Genomic DNA, 18,164 nt, shown 5'->3' with positions numbered 1-18,164 from the left:
GGTCCATATGAATTCTCATCTATTGGAGTGCCAAAGTGCTGACATTAAATGGGTTCTCCATGACCATAAACCCTATTTTGATATTGCCAGGCAGGGTGCAGCAATAGTCTCAGAGAACCCAGTTAATAGTGATGACAGGTAGGGACACTCTGACCTGAGGACACCATCAGTAAGTCTCTGACATCTGCTTTGGTGCTTGGAGCTTCAGAAGATGTTAATCAGCACTTGCTTTGCTAACAGTGTACACAGAGACTTGTAAGTCATAGTGAGCTGGGAGGGGAAGCCAGGGGGGAACACTGCAGCAAAGACTTCTGCTTGTGAGCCCGTGCTCTAATATAAACTAATCACAAAAAGTTAGGGATATTTGGCTTTCTGGTAAAATTTATGGAAAAAGTAAAAAGTTCCCGCTACATTGATATATCAGTAGTAGAAGCATGCAATGGTGATTTCCTCATCTCAAACAAAAGCCAACAACAGTGGTGGGTATACCCCCACAAAAAATGTCTGTCTCAAAAACTTGTCATGTGGCCTTGAGCATCAATTACAGCTTGACAACGATGTCTCATGTTGTTCACAAGTTGACTTATTGTCTGCTGAGGCATGGCATCACACTCTTCTTGAAGGGCAGCCCTCAGGTCATTGAGGTTCTGAGGTACAGAGTTATGAACCTCTACACTGTGACTCAGCTGATCCCATAGGATTTCAATGAGATTCAGGTCAGAAGAAAGTACAGGCCACTCCATTTGAGGTACCCCAGTCTCCAGCAGCTGTTCCCTAATGATGCGACCCCGATGAGCTAGCACATTGTCATCCATGAAGATAAAATTAGACCTGTGTTGTTGATGCAGGGGCCCAATGACTGGAATAATGATGTTATTCAAGTAGTATGGGCTTGTCACTGTACCATTCACAAAGTGTAGGGCAGTTCTGTATTGACTAGACACACCTGCCCACACTGTAACACTAACCACCACTAAAGGCTCATCTGGTGACAACAGTGGCTGATGCATAGCACTCTCCTTGACGTCTCCAACATCGTTGGCTGCCATCATTTCTGCTCAGCGTGAATAGACATTTATCAGCGAACAGCACTGAGGCCCACTGCAAGATGATGCTGCCTGTGCCTGGTGGTGTAGTCAGGTACCCTTGCAGGTCGTCTAGCATGCAGACCACGCTGATGTAAATGGTTTCAAATGGTCTGACGTGACACTTGGGTGCCTCTCACCTGCCTTAAATGTTGCCTGGAGTTGTGTGGCATTCATCATCCGGCTCCGCGTGACACTTGGGTGCCTCTCACCTGCCTTAAATGTGCCTTGAGTTGTGTGGCATTCATCATCTGGTTCCGCAGCGCATTGTTCACAATGAAGCAGTCATCAGTGTGGGATGTGGCCAAAGGATGTCCACTTCTATGCCTTCTGTATCTCTGTTGCAACCTGCTGATGCCACTCTGTGACACTCTAAGCTCAGTGACCGACAGTGGTGATCTACTGTTGATCAATTGTTAGGTGTCGTCTTGGTGTCATGTCAAAATGTGAACAGCATGATGAGGAGGACTGTTTAAATACCAATTCTCATTGAACCAGGAAATGTATTGGGCGATTCATGGATCAAACACTTGTTGTGAATTTTGCTTTTAAGCTCCTTGTTAGAGAACAGCAAGTTGTACAAAAAATAATGAAACACTAAACAGTTGGATACGTGCATTCAAAAGTGTAGAGAAGGTCACATTAAAGGGTTTCTGTCACCTGAAAAATGGGTAATAAGCTGGCTGACATTAGCGATGTGCTAATGTCAGCTGAACATAGCTATATTAGTGCCATCTCACTGCCTGCCGCCGTTATTGAGAAAAACTAACTTTTATAATATGCTAATTAGCCTCTAGGGGCAGGGGGGGCGTTGCCCCTGCTCCTAGAGGCTCCGTTCTCCCACCTCTGGCCATGCCCTGCTACACTAGATTGACAGGGGCAGGCATTGTTGGTCTCCTACCTCCGGCCCTGTGTGCAGCTCCCTTCACTCACTGCGCCTGCGCTGAATACTGAACGCCACGAGATTTACACTGCAGACAGGGCCGGAGGTAGGAGACCAACGATGCCTGCCCCTGTCAATCTAGTGTAGCAGGGCGTGGCCAGAGATTGGAGAATGGAGCCTCTAGGAGCAGGGGCAACTGTGGCAGGCGCAGAACTATGAAGTGCCTTTTGCGCTGTGACATTAGAAGAATTTTGATATCTCTGACTTTTAGTCTAACAAGACTGTCTATTACTCTGTAATTCCTCTAGCGCCCTTCTATGGAAGCAGTAGGTTTAAAGAGCACACCAAAGGCTTCAAATAACTTCTTTATTAACTTCAAGTTTTCTTCATATAACATTGCCGCCTCCGCAGCAGATAGTCCATGTACATAACACGTGTTGCATAAAGATTCATAAAATGGCGGTATGCATAAGATGGTGGTTCAACTGTTCAATCTTGTCATTCAACATAAAATGGTGGATATATTTCTCTCTTGAGTAGCTGTACTCTCACTTTAAGTTATTTAAGCACTTTATGATCTCTCTGAGAGGTATATCTGAGGTCTAATAGTTCACTTGCTGAATTTGGTCGCAATTTGCAATATGCAGTTAGCAGTAACTATTTGCAGATTGGTGGAGTATGATCTGGTATGGTTGTATGCAATTTGGATTGCAATATGGAATTGGAATTTGGATTGTGAACTTTGTATGGTATGAAATTTGGTGGAACTGTAAGTAAACACACATATAACTGGTAACACAGCTATTAGTGGAGTGTGGGGGGGGTTCTTTGTAGTATATATTGGAGGCGTGGTGATCACCAAGCAGTCATGCATACCTGACCAGTTAGTCTGCCCTGGAGGCTGGTTTTAAAGTCAGTATAAATCTGAGTCTGCTTATACAGCACCTACCATCAGCCATTTGTCTCCAGGAGAAGTATATAGTGGGCTCAGCATGCATGTTGGTACTTGCATCCCTGGATCTGATGAAAGCTGTAATGGCACCGGACGGGGTTAAAAGCAGAGTGTGCTTGGCGTGCATGCTTTACCTGCGCTCCCTGGACGTGGCTGTCATGGCCCATAACAGGTAGGAACTAGTGTTAGGGACCACTCATGAAGGCGACCTTGACGTGGTGAGTGGCTTATTACGCTTTGGCCAAAATGTACACCAATGCCTTATTCAACATCCAGCATAGAGGCAGGGCAGAGTGCTGGTTTGCAGAGTGCGATTGCATTTGTGTTTTTGCGTTTGTATTAGTGGAGTGTGTTGTCTGTTCAGCTCCTCTCTCTGGTGAATAATGATTCCAGCAGCTCCTGCTAGGGGAATTTCCCACACAAGCTGTGTGTGAGGCTGGCTGTAATTGGTCAAAACTCCTGGGCTGTGTGAGGCTAGCTTGGATTGGTCAAGACCCCTGCTTAGCAACAACAGTTTAACCTTATGCTTTCTGTTGTGTCTGCTGTGTCATTGAGCTTACCTTACATTATATCATGAATCTTAACATCAGTTTGAGGGTTTAGTAAGACCGCAGAGTGCACCTGTCTTTGCAAATATTATTATATTGTTATATTGGTTATCACATCCACAAAATTGCTATCTTGTGTAGGATGTTTATTGTGGTACTTGTGGTACGCTGCAGGCATCCTCCACTGTATGCATTTTTGCTGGGGATCGCCATTAGCCATGGACCACAAGTGCAGGATTTACTCCCCTGTATATACATGCACAACTGTATATGGGTTTGAGCACTTCCTGCCTGTTTAACACCATGCCATTTTTTCTGTTTGTTTGTATATAGAGATGCCTGGAGGTGTATAAACTCCAATTTAAATGAGCCTGTTTTCCATCCACAGGCTACATTGAGGTGCACCTGCGAGACCTGGGCCATATCAGCCAGTCTTGAGTGGAACTCGCAGACTCCTTCCTCCTCCCATTGCAAGCATGGCTACATGCTGGAGGTAACTGGTGAGTTGTCTGTGAGTCGGACCTCACACACCTGTAATTCGTGCACTTGCCCCTGGTATTGCCCATACGGCACAGGTAGGTCAGTTTTAGGACCAGAGCTACTTGAGAAACCTTGGCCCGGTGCTCGGGCTCATATATTATTATATTGTTACACAAGCCAAATATCCCTAACTTTTTGTGACTAGTTTATATACAGTGCCTTGAAGTTTTCCACATTTTTTCATGTTACAACCCACAAACTTAAATGTATTTTATTGGGATTTTATGTAATAGACCAACTCAAAGTAGTTAGTATGTGTGAAGTGAAAAGAAAATGTTACATGGTTTTAAAAAGAATTTATAAAAAAAATCTTGAAAGTATTTCGTGAACTTGTATTCAGCGCCCTGTGCTCTAATACCCCTAAATAAAATCCAGTGTGACCAAGTGTTATTCATTCTCAGTATAACTACAGCTGTTTTGTGAAGACCTCAGAGGTTTGTTAGAGAACTTTAGTGATTAAACAGCATCATGAAAACCAAAAGACACACCAGACAGGTCAGGGATAACGTTGGGGAGAAGTGTAAAGCAGGATTAGGTTATAAAAAAAGTAACCCAAGCTCTGAACATCTCATGGAGCACTGTTCAATCCATCATCCGAAAATGGAAGGAGTATGGCACAAATGCAAACCTACCAAGACATGGCTGTAGACCTAAACTGACAGCCCAGGCAAGAAAAGCACCAATTAAAGAAGCAAAAGGCCCATGGTCACTCTGAAAAAGCTACAGAGAGCCACAGCTCATTTCGGAAAATCTGTCCACAGGACAACTACTAGTGGTGTGCTCCACAAATCTGGCCTTTATGGAAGAGTGGCAATAAGAAAGTAATTTTTGAAAGCAAGCCATAAGAAGTCCCTTTGCAGTTTGCCACAAGCCATATAGGGGACACAGCAAATGTGGAAGAAATGTCATGGACGTTCCTGTGGCAGGTACCAGAAGATCAGAGAGACTGGCAACACATGGGTTAAATTGACAAGTTTCTTTTGGATCTTATTGTGTCTGTGTTGTGGTCAATGTCACACCCCTTGCTTCAGGTGTTGCTTGTTGGTAATTTACCTTCCCCATTAGTAGCCGCTTCTCACTGGAGGTGCGGTTTATAGATTTTCTTCCTGTCTTCTACTAGCTGGTCAGTTGTACTCTGTGATGTTTCTGGAGTTGCCAGTTTTCTACTTTAAGCTAAGTCTTGTCTTTTATTATTGTATTGTGTTTGTTATTTTCCCTGTTGTTTGTATCTGGTCCTGAGATAGAGACTTCTATTCGTCCATCTGGGGAGGAATGGGTTGTCTCTGGTCCTAACCTTATTCCAGGGCCTTATAGGGAAATAAGGGCCTAGGTATCCTGCATATGAATAGTCCTACCTTCAAGGTCTATTCATATTGATAGGTAGTTAGGGTCCAGATTAGGGTTGCTTAGGAGGTGACCTGTTCCTTCCCTAGTTTCCAGGCCCAGTTACTGTTCCCCTTATCTTCTGTGTTCAGTGTGGAGTTTCCCCCCACACTGATCGTGACAAGAAGGTGCTCTGGTCAGATGAGACCAAAGTTGAACTTTTTGGCCTAAATGCAAAACGCTATGTGCGGTAGAAAACTAACACTGCACATGACCCTGAACACACCATGAAACATGGTGGTGGCAACATCATACTGTGGGATGCTTTTTTTCAGCAGGGACTTAGCTTTGCAGCCAGATGTCAAACCACAAGGTATTTTTTTGCAGGTCACCAAAAGAAAGAAATAAGACTCTTTATCCCGCTCAAAGTGCCTAGAAACGAGTAAATATATCAGTGGAAGGCCAAAAATGCCCAAATGCAGCATAAGGACACATATGCAACTCTGCAAAGGCCCACAGCATTATACATATCAGATAGTTCAATCAGGCTGAACGATTAAACTAAGCATATGTACAAAGAAGCATGTCGGTAGAAAGTAATACATGCCTACAAGCAGCATTTAAACACATATCAGCTCTGAAAAAGGCCCACAGATTACATATGTCAGGTAGTTAAAACAGGTAGAGCAATTGTACTTACAGGCGGGAGGAATGGAGGATTCCCCACAAAAAAATCAGGTTTTCCGGGCCCAAAGCTAGCCCTTACAGAGGTGGAGCCGAATATTAAAAGCTGCGCTTGTCCAGAACCAATTTCCGGATGCTAGAGTACTCCTTCTGGCGTTTGGAATGCATACCGGAACGCAGATCGCTATGAACGAGTCACTTCCGGTATCGTGACACGCAAGGTGAAGCGCATAACGAAACCGGAAGTACTACGATGTCAGTTCCTGGTACAGAGTGGAACTCATCGTCGGATAAGGTGCTACCTCGATGCTTCCAACCATTTCAAGACCTTATTAAAAGGCCCCCAGTAATTGGGATCATCAAATTAGGTCTATAAACGAATATTAATAGTATATAGTGGCTCTCCACCCTCCAGCAAAGGCCACAACGAAAAAAGGGGAGGGGGACCTCATCCACACAACCAGTTTTACTTAATAATAAGATATTGGGGGGCGTGGCCGGATGCCGGGAGCAGAGGACGCTTAGAGCCTGAGCTCCGTCTGTGGAACTCCATACAGCGGCAAAAAGCGATTAGAACCAAGCGATTTTTTCCATACTCACCTGTCCCAGGACGGACCTTGTTCCTGCAGCTCTGCTGATGATGACGAGAGGGAAGAAGAAGGGAGCGCAGCCTCAGAAAATGACGGCGTTCTTCCATCCAGCCTCTGGGTCGTCTCAAAATGGCGCCGATTCCCGCCACACAGAGGGAGAGCTCCGTGCCTCTCTTGCAGCGATATCCGACCAGCGATCCTCAGGGACTCCTTCTTCAGCAGACTCCAGTCCTTCAGCTCCACAGGAGCCTAAAAAACAAAAAAGGGTGAGTGAACAACATGCACATAATACTCCCCTTGATACTTACCCTGCTTCACCAGGCTTTGATCCTGGACTTACTGTCACTACAATGCAGGACATGCTGACAGATCTAAAAAGATCTATTCATGGAGATTTTAAAGAGACAATCTCGATTATCCATGCAGATATAGTAGCTATAGGAGAAAGAACAGCACATTTAGAAGAAAAAATTGAGGAATTTGTTACGGCACATAACTCACTAGTGGATAATCACAACGTGGTTGAAGATGACATAGCAACCATTAAACTTAAAATTGCTGATCTGGAGGATCGCTCCAGAAGAAACAACATCAGATTCAGAAATATTCCTGAAAGCGTTATGGACTTTCAGCTGCAAGAATTTATTTCGGATCTTATTGTGTCATACCTCCCAGATACCCCAGGGTCAGAGTTAATCATTGACCGGGTACACCGGGTTCCTAAGCCCAAAGCTCTCCCAGCCTCTGTTCCCAGGGACGTCCTTGCTAGGATCCATTTTTATCACCTAAAAGACTCCCTGATGAGAGAAGCTCAAAAAAAGAAGAAAGATATTCCTGACAGATTCAGTAATGTTCTCCTATTTACAGACCTCTCTCCAGCGACACTAAGCAGGAGACGTGAATTTCAAATCTACACCAAAGCGCTAAGGGATAACAATATCCCCTACAAATGGGGTTTCCCTGTTAAGCTAATTGTGAGATATCAAAATTCATCACATGTTCTAGTTTCTCCTCAGGAAGCCTCAGAAGCTTTTTCTAAATGGAACATTATTCTGTCACAAGAGGGCGCCAAAGACAAAGACAAGGATAAAGCTATGAACTCTTCTTCCAATAGACCCTCTGCTGATAAGAAACATCTCAACCTAACACCAGAATGGACAAGAGTAGGAAGAACTCCTCCATGACTCCAATCCGGGACAGTAAATATAGCTGCTTTTTCTTTCAGCTAATTGCTATGTTCTACAAATCTTACGGGGTTCCACACCCTGTTGCTCTATCTCTCAGAACGCTTTTTCTACCTAAGTGTTCACTTTCCCTAATCCATTGTTTCCTTTACGCCTCTCATACTAAGTGATAGACATCACAGTTTTTGTGGTCACTGTTGGACCCTTATCATGTTATTGTTATTTATTATCTACGTTATTTTTTATATTTTAACTTATTATTTTACAAGGTTACATATAAGGGAACTACTCCTACCTCATCAAATATCTGAAAACAAAGGTATAATTCCATGGTCCCCTCAATCATCAAACGGTAACATTGGGGTACTTTGCTCTGTAATACTTGTTTTTTTTTGCACAATCTCAGGGTACTAAATCTAGCAAGATTTCTCCATTTGAAGCTTTAAAATGGCTAGTAACGGTATAAAGATCCTTTCAGCAAATGTTAAGGGTTTGAATAGCCCTTTTAAACGCTCCACATACTGGAATGAGGTGAGAAGACAGAGAGCTGACATCATCTGCATTCAAGAGTCTCACCTTAATGAGGAAGATTCCCGCAGATTCTGTCACCCCTCTTTTCCACACATCTTTATGTCTCCAGCTACTAAAAAAAAGAGAGGTGTGATTATAGGTTTTAAAAACACTGTCGCCTTTCAGTGTCACAATATAATATCAGATAAGGAGGGTAGATATATTATAATCATTTGTGACATAAATAACTCCAGATATACAATAGTGAATCTTTATGCTCCAAATTCTGATCAGATAAATTTTATCAAGCGCACCATTAAATTGGCTCAAGAATCCAAACAAGGTTCTCTACTGATATGCGGGGACTTTAATATGTGCCCTGATTCTTCAATTGATAGGCTCCCAGCCCATCCCCCTTCCCATAAATCCTCACACCTACAAGACTTTTTATTTCAGGAAGGACTTCTTGATATTTGGAGAGTACATCATGCAAATGAAAAAGATTTTACATTTTTTTCACATCCGCATAGTACATATTCTAGAATTGATCTTTTTATTTCAGATAAATGGCTTCTTCAAAAAGTGTTAGACGTATCCATTTCTAATATCACATGGTCAGACCATGCATTTATAGCTCTCATACTAGATGACATGTACAACAACAGAGTATACTCCCCTTGGAGACTTAATAACTCATTACTCCAAAACTCTATTATTCGTATGGATGTGGAAAACTCGCTTAAAGAATATTTTATGACTAATGATAATAATTTGATATCAGACACCACATTATGGAGTGCACACAAGGCGTTCATTAGAGGGATACTGTTAAAACATGCGGCCATCCAAAAAAAAACAGAAGGAAAACCCTGGATAAACTATTAGCTGACATTAAATCCCTAGAGGAATCTTCTAAATCTTCTCTAGATCCGAAAATTCTTAGCAAATTAAAAACAGCCAGACACCACCTATGTCTTCACCTTCATGAAAAGCATGAATTCCATCTTCGTAAAATCAAATCAGACCATTACTCACAAGGTAACAAAGCTTCAAAAATTCTGGCAAACAGAGTAAAAAAAAGAGAAGTTAAAACAAGAATCCCCTTTTTGTATGACACTCAAGGCAAAAAATTGTTTAACCCCAAGCATATAGCAGAGGAATTCGCAAACTACTACGCAAACCTATATAATTTAGAAAGCTCAGCGGATACTCTCCAACCTACTCCTGAATATATAAACGACTTCCTTAGTGGTATTTCCCTTCCATCACTAACACCAAATCAAAAACAAACTCTAAATGCTGAAATCACACATTCAGAAATCTCTGAAGCAATCCACTCCCTCAAGAATAACAAATCTCCTGGCCCAGACGGTCTCACAAATGAGTATTATAAGACCCTTTCGCACATTTTAAACCGCTTCCTAAATAGAACCTTTAATTCAATAGCAGCACAAAAGTCAATCCCAAAAGACATGTTAAATGCACTAATCATAACCCTCCCAAAACCTGGTAAGCCGGCAGACATTCCAGCTAATTTCAGACCCATATCACTTTTAAATTCTGATATAAAGGTTTTTGCAAAAATATTGGCAAAAAGGCTATCCAACATTCTACCTTCTTTAATTTCTAATGATCAGATAGGTTTTGTTTCTAATAGGCAATCGTCAGATGGTACTAGAAGGTTTATAGACCTATTGGATGTGGCATATTCTACCCGAACACCTTCTCTGCTTCTATCATTGGATGCAGAGAAGGCATTTGATAGAATACACTGGGATTATATTTACGCAACCTTAAAAAAGTTTGGGTTTGGGGATTTCTACCTATCTGCAGTTATGTCTTTGTATTCTAATCCCAGTGCCTCTATATATTCGTCCAGTTTTCTTTCTGCTTCATTTAATATTAACAATGGAACCAGAGAAGGTTGCCCTATGTCACCCTTGATATTTGCTCTCGCAATGGAACCTTTCGCAGAGCACATTAGATCCTCTCCGCTTATTAAAGGGATAACAGTAGGGGACGTAGATCATCGCATAGGTCTCTTCGCAGACGATGTCTTAATTATTACATCTAATCCAACTACGGCATTATCTGCTATTAATGATATTATTTCCATGTTTGGTAGAGCTTCCTTCTATAAAGTAAATATAAATAAATCTCAAATATTGGACTTAGGCTTATCCCCGGCTACCAAGCGTCTAATTTCCAACTCATTTAAATTTCCCTGGGCAAACGAGTCCTTGACATATCTGGGTATTCAACTTGCCTTCCCTACTAACAAGCTATTCAAGGTTAATTTCTGGCCCTTATATGATAAAATTAATGATTCCTTAAATAACCTAAGGATGGATTCCCTTTTATGGCTAGGAAGAATTGCTGCACTGAAAATGGTTATTCTCCCCAAAATTATCTACATGTTTCGTAATATCCCTATTTCCATTCCCTCTGGATATACAGTATAACTAAGCTCCAATCATTAATTAACCGCCACATTTGGGGTAAATTTAAACCCAGAGTGAAAACACTCATCCTTAACAAACCACTTAAAACAGGAGGCCTCAATGTACCTTATATTAAACACTACCATGCCTCATCTATACTTGATCAATTGAGATATTTGATCAAAGACGACACCACAAAAAAATGGGTATCATTAGAAAAAAATATTATGGGTTCCTACAACATAAATGTGCGCCTTTCCGCTTCAGCGGCTTTTGGTATCAAAAATAACTCTCCATTATCAACTTTGACTGCAATTCTAAACACCTGGTACTCCGTTGCTAGAATAGATAAATTAATTACTACCTCCTTTTCTTCAATGCCTCTGAAGGTTTGTGAACTAGCTATTCCAGACATCCGATTAAATAATTGGGCGAAGTTAGGCATTACTGAAGTCAAACAACTATGGAAGGACGATGTGTTTGCAGAGTTTGCCCAACTGCATAAGGATTTTGATATTCCCAATTCAGATTTTTATAAATATCTAAGGTTAAGACACTTACTAAAATCTCCAAGAATTTTTACACATAATACCAATAACCAAGCATTTCTACAATGGATTCACATGTCCCAAAATTTGGACAAAGGCATTACTAAGGGTTACCTTCTATTGAAAGAGTCATGCATTAACCCCCTACAACATACCTTGGACCTCTGGAACTCTGACCTAGGTTCTGTCCTCTCGGACTCAGAATGGACTGAAGCCTTCACCTCTGTATCCAAGTTGTCTAAATGTTCTGACCATTTAGAAGGGGCAAGGAAAATACTTTATAAATGGTATAGAACCCCTACATATTTAAATAAAATCTTTCCCGAAATCTCTTCGGAGTGTTGGAGATGTGGTCAAGTTTTTGTGGTGGGATTGCCCGAGTGTTAAAGTTTTATGGGATTCAATATTTAAATTCATCTCATCGTTAGCTTGCTACCCTATTGAACCTTCATCTAAGATGGCTCTGTTGTCTATCGGTTTGATAGACTTTCTCACTTTAGGTGTATAGCTAGCCACCTAATATTCATAACTTGCTTAAAAATTGCTGCTTGTTGGAAATCTGGAAATCTCCCTAATATCAATAGGATTTGCAGATCTCTAGATAATAGCTGCTTATATGAAGGTTTATGGGCATCTTCTAAGAATATGAAGACATCATTTCTAAAGAGATGGGAGGTTTGGTTGAACCACAAAAAATGTAATCTACCTCCGAGTGCTTCCATTAGATTGTAATGCTTGCCTCATTTTTATTATTTGCAGTCTATACAAGTACTTAAAGAGGACCTTTCACTACTGCACAAACTAAAAACTAACTAGATCAGTGGGCAGAGCGGCGCCCAGGGGTCCCCCTGCACTTACTAGTATGCCTGGGCGCCGCTCCGTTCGCCCGGTATAGGCTCCGGTGTCTGCGCTCCCTCTGACTGATTTCTTGTAGGAGGCGTGTCCCTTGCTGCAGTGCTGGCCAATCGCAGCGCACAGCTCATAGATTGGCCAGCACTGCAGCAAGGGACACGCCTCCTACAGGAAATCAGTCAGAGGGAGCGCAGACACCGGAGCCTATACCGGGCGAACGGAGCGGCGCCCAGGCATACTAGTAAGTGCAGGGGAACCCCTGGGCGCCGCTCTGCCCACTGATCTAGTTAGTTTTTAGGAAGGATTGCAAAGGCTCTACTGACTTGTAAAACACGGCTAGGTGCTCTATCCAAATAAGGCAGTACCAATTGCCAAAGTGTTTGATAAAGTATAATTTATAAAAGATGGAGGGCACTCAAATGCCTGTATATATAGAGGAAAGACAATTGAAAAAAGGTATATCTCTTTTCTTTATTATTTCTAAAGTTATACCTTTCTGTAATATATATATATATAAATGAGTTAGAGTTGCACTCTTCAAGGATAATAGGACATATAGGAGTAATAAAATTTCGTTTCACAGTGGTACAAATTATTCAAATTGTATCAGGAACACTGTAATACCTCTTATTGTGACCAATTTTACCAGATAAAATGTTTAAAAAATGTTTAAAAATAAATAGAATATAAGTCCTTATATGACTAAAGGGACCTACTCCTGCAGATGATCAGTCTGCATGTAGGAGTCATATAACATATATTGAGATCCTGGGGTAATAGATCCACTTATGTCCTGAGAATATGTTCACTTTCAACAAGAAGCAGGAACAGTCTTACCCCTTATAGGTGAGTTCCAAGGAGCTACTGTAGGGAGATATCCTTACTGCGTTGTCCGGTCCTCTGCGGCATGTAGCGGTGGTGCGCACGTGTTCTTCGGCGTCTTCGGTATCTTCTCCTTGGATCGTTGCGTTCCTCTCCGCTGTACCGGAAGTGATCCTCCTATAACCGGAAGTGACGGTCCGTTGTTCCGACCAGCTGACCGATTTTATCAGCGGAATGCGATTAATGTTCACCTTTATTTTCTAGGAAGGACTTTTTTAGTTTAAAAGTCCAAGTACTATTCTGTTGGTTTTATACAGAAAAGTACTTGGACTTTTAAACTAAAAAAAAAAAAAAAAAAATTCAGCGGAATGCGATTAATGTTCACCTTTATTTTCTAGGAAGGACTTTTTTAGTTTAAAAGTCCAAGTACTATTCTGTATAAAACCAACAGAATAGTACTTGGACTTTTAAACTAAAAAAGTCCTTCCTAGAAAATAAAGGTGAACATTAATCGCATTCCGCTGATAAAATCGGTCAGCTAATTACTAGGGATCCCTCTCTTTACAGCAGGTGGATGGTGGCTCTCCCAATGCAGGATACTATTGGTTGCCGTCGGTTTACGAAATACCGATGTGTTCAGGGTCCCCTCAGTTTTTTTAACTACTACATCGAGGAACGTAATCTGCTCCATCTGCGTCTCATAGGTAAAGCTCAAGCCAATATCATTTTGATTGAGGGTATTAATGAACTTGTGGAAAGCGGACGTGCTGCCCTCCCAGATCAGGAACACATCGTCGATGTAGCGAGTCCAAAAGGTGATATTCTCGCTCCACCAACGATACTGATTTGGGAAGACATAATGGTCCTCCCACCAACCCAGGAGGAGATTGGCATATGTCAGGGCACAGGAATTCCCCATTGCCGTCCCCCTGAGTTGGTGGTAAAAGGAACCATTAAACAGGAAAAAATTATGTGTTAGGGTATATTCCAGAAGCCGTAAAACAAAATCATTGTGTTGGTTAAACTGAGTACCTCTGGTGTTGAGAAAGGATGAAACCCCTTCAATTCCTTGGTCGTGTGGAATGGACGTGTACAGTGATTCCACGTCTATGCTTGCCAAAATACTGTTGGGGTTAACAGATAACGTTTCAATTTTACGGAGCAAATCCATAGAATCCCTAGTAAACGATGGTAGGGTCAATACGAAATCACAAAGTACCTTATCAAAGTAGATACCAGTGTGGTGTGTTAGGGAGTCAATACCTGATACGATGGGCCGTCCCCTAAGGGGGTGTACCCCCTTATGTATTTTTGGCAAGCAATAGAACGTAGCCGTTTGGGGGGCTTTCGTAAGTAAGAAGTCAAATTCAGTTTTATTCACAAGGCCCTGTTGCAAACCCTGGACCAAGATTCCAGTCAGGTCTGCAAGAAAGCTCTCCATAGGATCAGAAGGGATTTTTTTTTATAGCTTTTTTTTATCATTTATGAGGCACATTTTTTGATACCTGTCATGATCGAGCAGTACCAGATTGCCACCCTTGTCTGATTGTTTTATAATCAAGTTTTTGTTATCCTCCAAGTTTCGTAATGCTTTAAATTCTGGCCCAGATAAATTGGAGTGATAGGGATCAATCGTTTGTAACTGTTCAATCTCAGAGGTCACCAGGCGCAAAAAAATGTCAATATGCTCAGTATTGACCAAAGGTAGCAACCTTGTACTTCGAGATCGTAATTCCGTGAATGGACCTTTACCAGGTGTTCTTATGCCCTCCTCCCCGAGTTCCATGAGATTTTGGAAATCAGGGAAGTCCTCTGGGTTGATCCCTAGGTTCAGACACGTTTTTTTATTGCAATTTTGGAAGAATTTGTGCCACTTGAGCTTTCTCACAAAAAGATGTATTATTTTCCCATCCCAATATTTGGTGTATTTGGGTATTTTTTTTAATACTTTTTGTATACAATGTTCACTATACAGGATGTGTTAAATTTGTATAGTTTATTTTTATTTTATAAAGATAAAGCTATTTGAAAGGGAAAAGGCAGATTTTAGTTTTTGTTTTTTTTACAAGTTCTTTTGTCTATATTTAGAGGGAAGGGGAATATTTGAATATATTTATTTGTATATTAGATCTGTATGGCCAGTGGGGGGTCCTATTATGTGTATATATATATATAGATGTGTGTGTATGCCCCTGTATTTGCACAGATATCTACAGTGGGGCAAAAAAGTAGTCAGCCACCAACTGTGCAAGTTCTCTCACTTAAAAACATGAGAGAGGTCTGTAATTTTCATCATAAGTATACCTCAACTATAAGAGACATAATGAGAAAAAAAAAATCAAGAAAATCACATTGTCTGATTTTTAAAGAATTTATTTGCTAATTATGGTGGAAAATAAGTATTTGGTCAATAAGAAAAGATCTCAATACTTTGTTATATACCCTTTGTTGGCAATGACAGGTCAAACGTTTTCTGTAAGTCTTTAGAAGGTTTTCACACACTGTTGCTGGTATTTTGGCTCATTCCTCCATGCAGATCTCCTCTGGAGCAGTGATGTTTTGGGGCTGTCGCTGGGCAACACAGACTTTCAACTCCCTCCAAAGGTTTTCTATGGGGTTGAGATCTGGAGACTGGCTGGGCCACTCCAGGACCTTGAAATGCTTCTTACGAAGCCACTCCTTCATTGCCCGGGCGGTGTGTTTGGAATCATTGTCATGCTGAAAGACCCAACCACGTCTCATCTTCAATGCCCTTGCTGATAGAAGGAGGTTTTAACTCAAAATCTCACGATACATGGCCCCATTCATTCGTTCCTTTACACGGATCAGTCGTCCTGGTCCCTTTGCAGAAAAACAGCCCCATAGCATGATGTTTCCATCCCCTTGCTTCACAGTAGGTATGGTGTTCTTTGGATGCAACTTAGCATTCTTTCTCCTCCAAACACGAGTTGAGTTTTTACCAAAGTTCTACTTTGGTTTCATCTTACCATATGACATTATCCCAATCTCTCTGCAGGTCATTCACTAGGTTCCCCTGTGTGGTTCTGGGATTTTTGCTCACCGTTCTTGTGATCATTTTGACCCCACGGGGTGAGATCTTACGTGGAGCCCCAGATCGAGGGAGATTATCAGTGGTCTTGTATGTCTTCCATTTACTAATAATTGCTCCAACAGTTGATTTCTTCACATCAAGCTGCTTGCCTTTTGCAGATTCAGTCTTCCCAGCCTGGTGCAGGTCTACAATTTTGTTTCTGGTGTTCTTCGACTGCTCTTTGGTCTTGGCCATAGTGGAGTTTGGAGTGTGACTGTTTGAGGTTGTGGACAGGTATCTTTTATACTGATAACAAGTTCAAACAGGTGCCATTAATACAGGTAATGAGTGGAGGACAGAGGAGCCTCTTAACCCCTTACCGCAAAACGCTGTGCATGTACGGCGGGGGATGCATTGCGCGCCCGATCACTGCAGCAGTCCGGCAGTCCCTGGTAGCCGGGCCCCTGCTGTATCCCCCGACATCGATGTTTACAGCGATGCCGGTGGATTAACCTCCTTCATGCCTTCATAGAAGTTGTTTCCGGCGGGTGAGGAAGCGCATCGAGTCCCCGCACTGCTATGGCGGGGACTCGATGTGTCAGAAGGCAGCCCGATGCCATGCAGAGGCTGCCCAATGCCTTGCACGGCATCGGGACCTGCCTTCTACGGGTGCCGAGGAGATCCAGCCTCAGGCTGAGTCTCCTAGACAACCTGTTAGTGTATGACTCAATGTCATACACTAACAGGCAATGCATTATAATACAGATGTATTGTAATGCATTGCAGACCCCCAAATTTTTAGGCCCAGAGTGAGACAGAAATAAAGTTAAAAAAAATAAAGTAAGAAAAGGGTTTTGAATAAAAAAATAAAGTTTCAAGTTAAAAAAAGAAAAAAACGCCCCTTTCCCCTGATTTTATAAAAATAGAAAAAAAAAAAAAAAACACACATATTTGGTATTGCCACGTCCGTAACGACCGGCTCTATAAGTATATCACATGATCCACCCTGTCCGATAGACACCATAAAAAATATAAAAATAAAAACACTGTCAAAAAAGCCATTTTTGTCACCTTACATCACTAAAAGTGCAATACCAAGCGACCAAAAAGGCGTATGCCCCCAAATAGTACCAATCTAACCATCACCTCATCCCACAAAAAACGAGCCCCTACATAGGACAATCACCCCAAAAATTTTAAAAACTATGGCTCTGACTATGGAGACACTAAAACAAGATTCTTTTTGTTTCAAATAGCTTTTATTGTGTTAAATGTAAAAATAAAAATAAAAAAGTATACATATTAGGTAACGCAGCGTCCGTAACAACCTGCTCTATAGAAATACCACATGACCTAACCCCCTCAGATGAACACCGTAAAAAACAAAACAAAAAAAAAAACGGTGTCAAAAAAGCCATTTGGAACACTGCTATGGCGGGGACTCGATGTGTCAGAAGGCAGCCCGATGCCATGCAGAGGCTGCCCAATGCCTTGCACGGCATCGGGACCTGCCTTCTACGGGTGCCGAGGAGATCCAGCCTCAGGCTGAGTCTCCTAGACAACCTGTTAGTGTATGACTTAATGTCATACACTAACAGGCAATGCATTATAATACAGATGTATTGTAATGCATTGCAGACCCCCAAATTTTTAGGCCCGGAGTGGGACAGAAATAAAGTAAAAAAAAAAAAAGTTAAAAAAGGCTTTTGAATAAAAAAATAAAGTTTCAAGTTAAAAAAAGAAAAAAACGCCCCTTTCCCCTGATTTTATAAAAAAAAAACAAAAAAAAACACACATATTTGGTATTGCCACGTCCGTAACGACCGTCTCTATAAGTATATCACATGATCCACCCCGTCCGATAGACACCATAAAAAATATAAAAATAAAAACACTGTCAAAAAAGCCATTTTTGTCACCTTACATCACTAAAAGTGCAATACCAAGCGACCAAAAAGGCGTATGCCCCCAAATAGTACCAATCTAACCATCACCTCATCCCACAAAAAACGAGCCCCTACATAGGACAATCACCCCAAAAATTTAAAAAACTATGGCTCTGACTATGGAGACACTAAAACATGATTCTTTTTGTTTCAAATAGCTTTTATTGTGTTAAATGTAAAAATAAAAATAAAAAAGTATACATATTAGGTAACGCAGCGTCCGTA

This window comes from Bufo gargarizans, chromosome 6, assembly GCF_014858855.1.
Source record: "Bufo gargarizans isolate SCDJY-AF-19 chromosome 6, ASM1485885v1, whole genome shotgun sequence".
Taxonomy (NCBI): domain Eukaryota; kingdom Metazoa; phylum Chordata; class Amphibia; order Anura; family Bufonidae; genus Bufo; species Bufo gargarizans.
The sequence above is the reverse complement of the archived record's forward strand: the minus strand, read 5'-3'. Positions refer to the sequence as shown.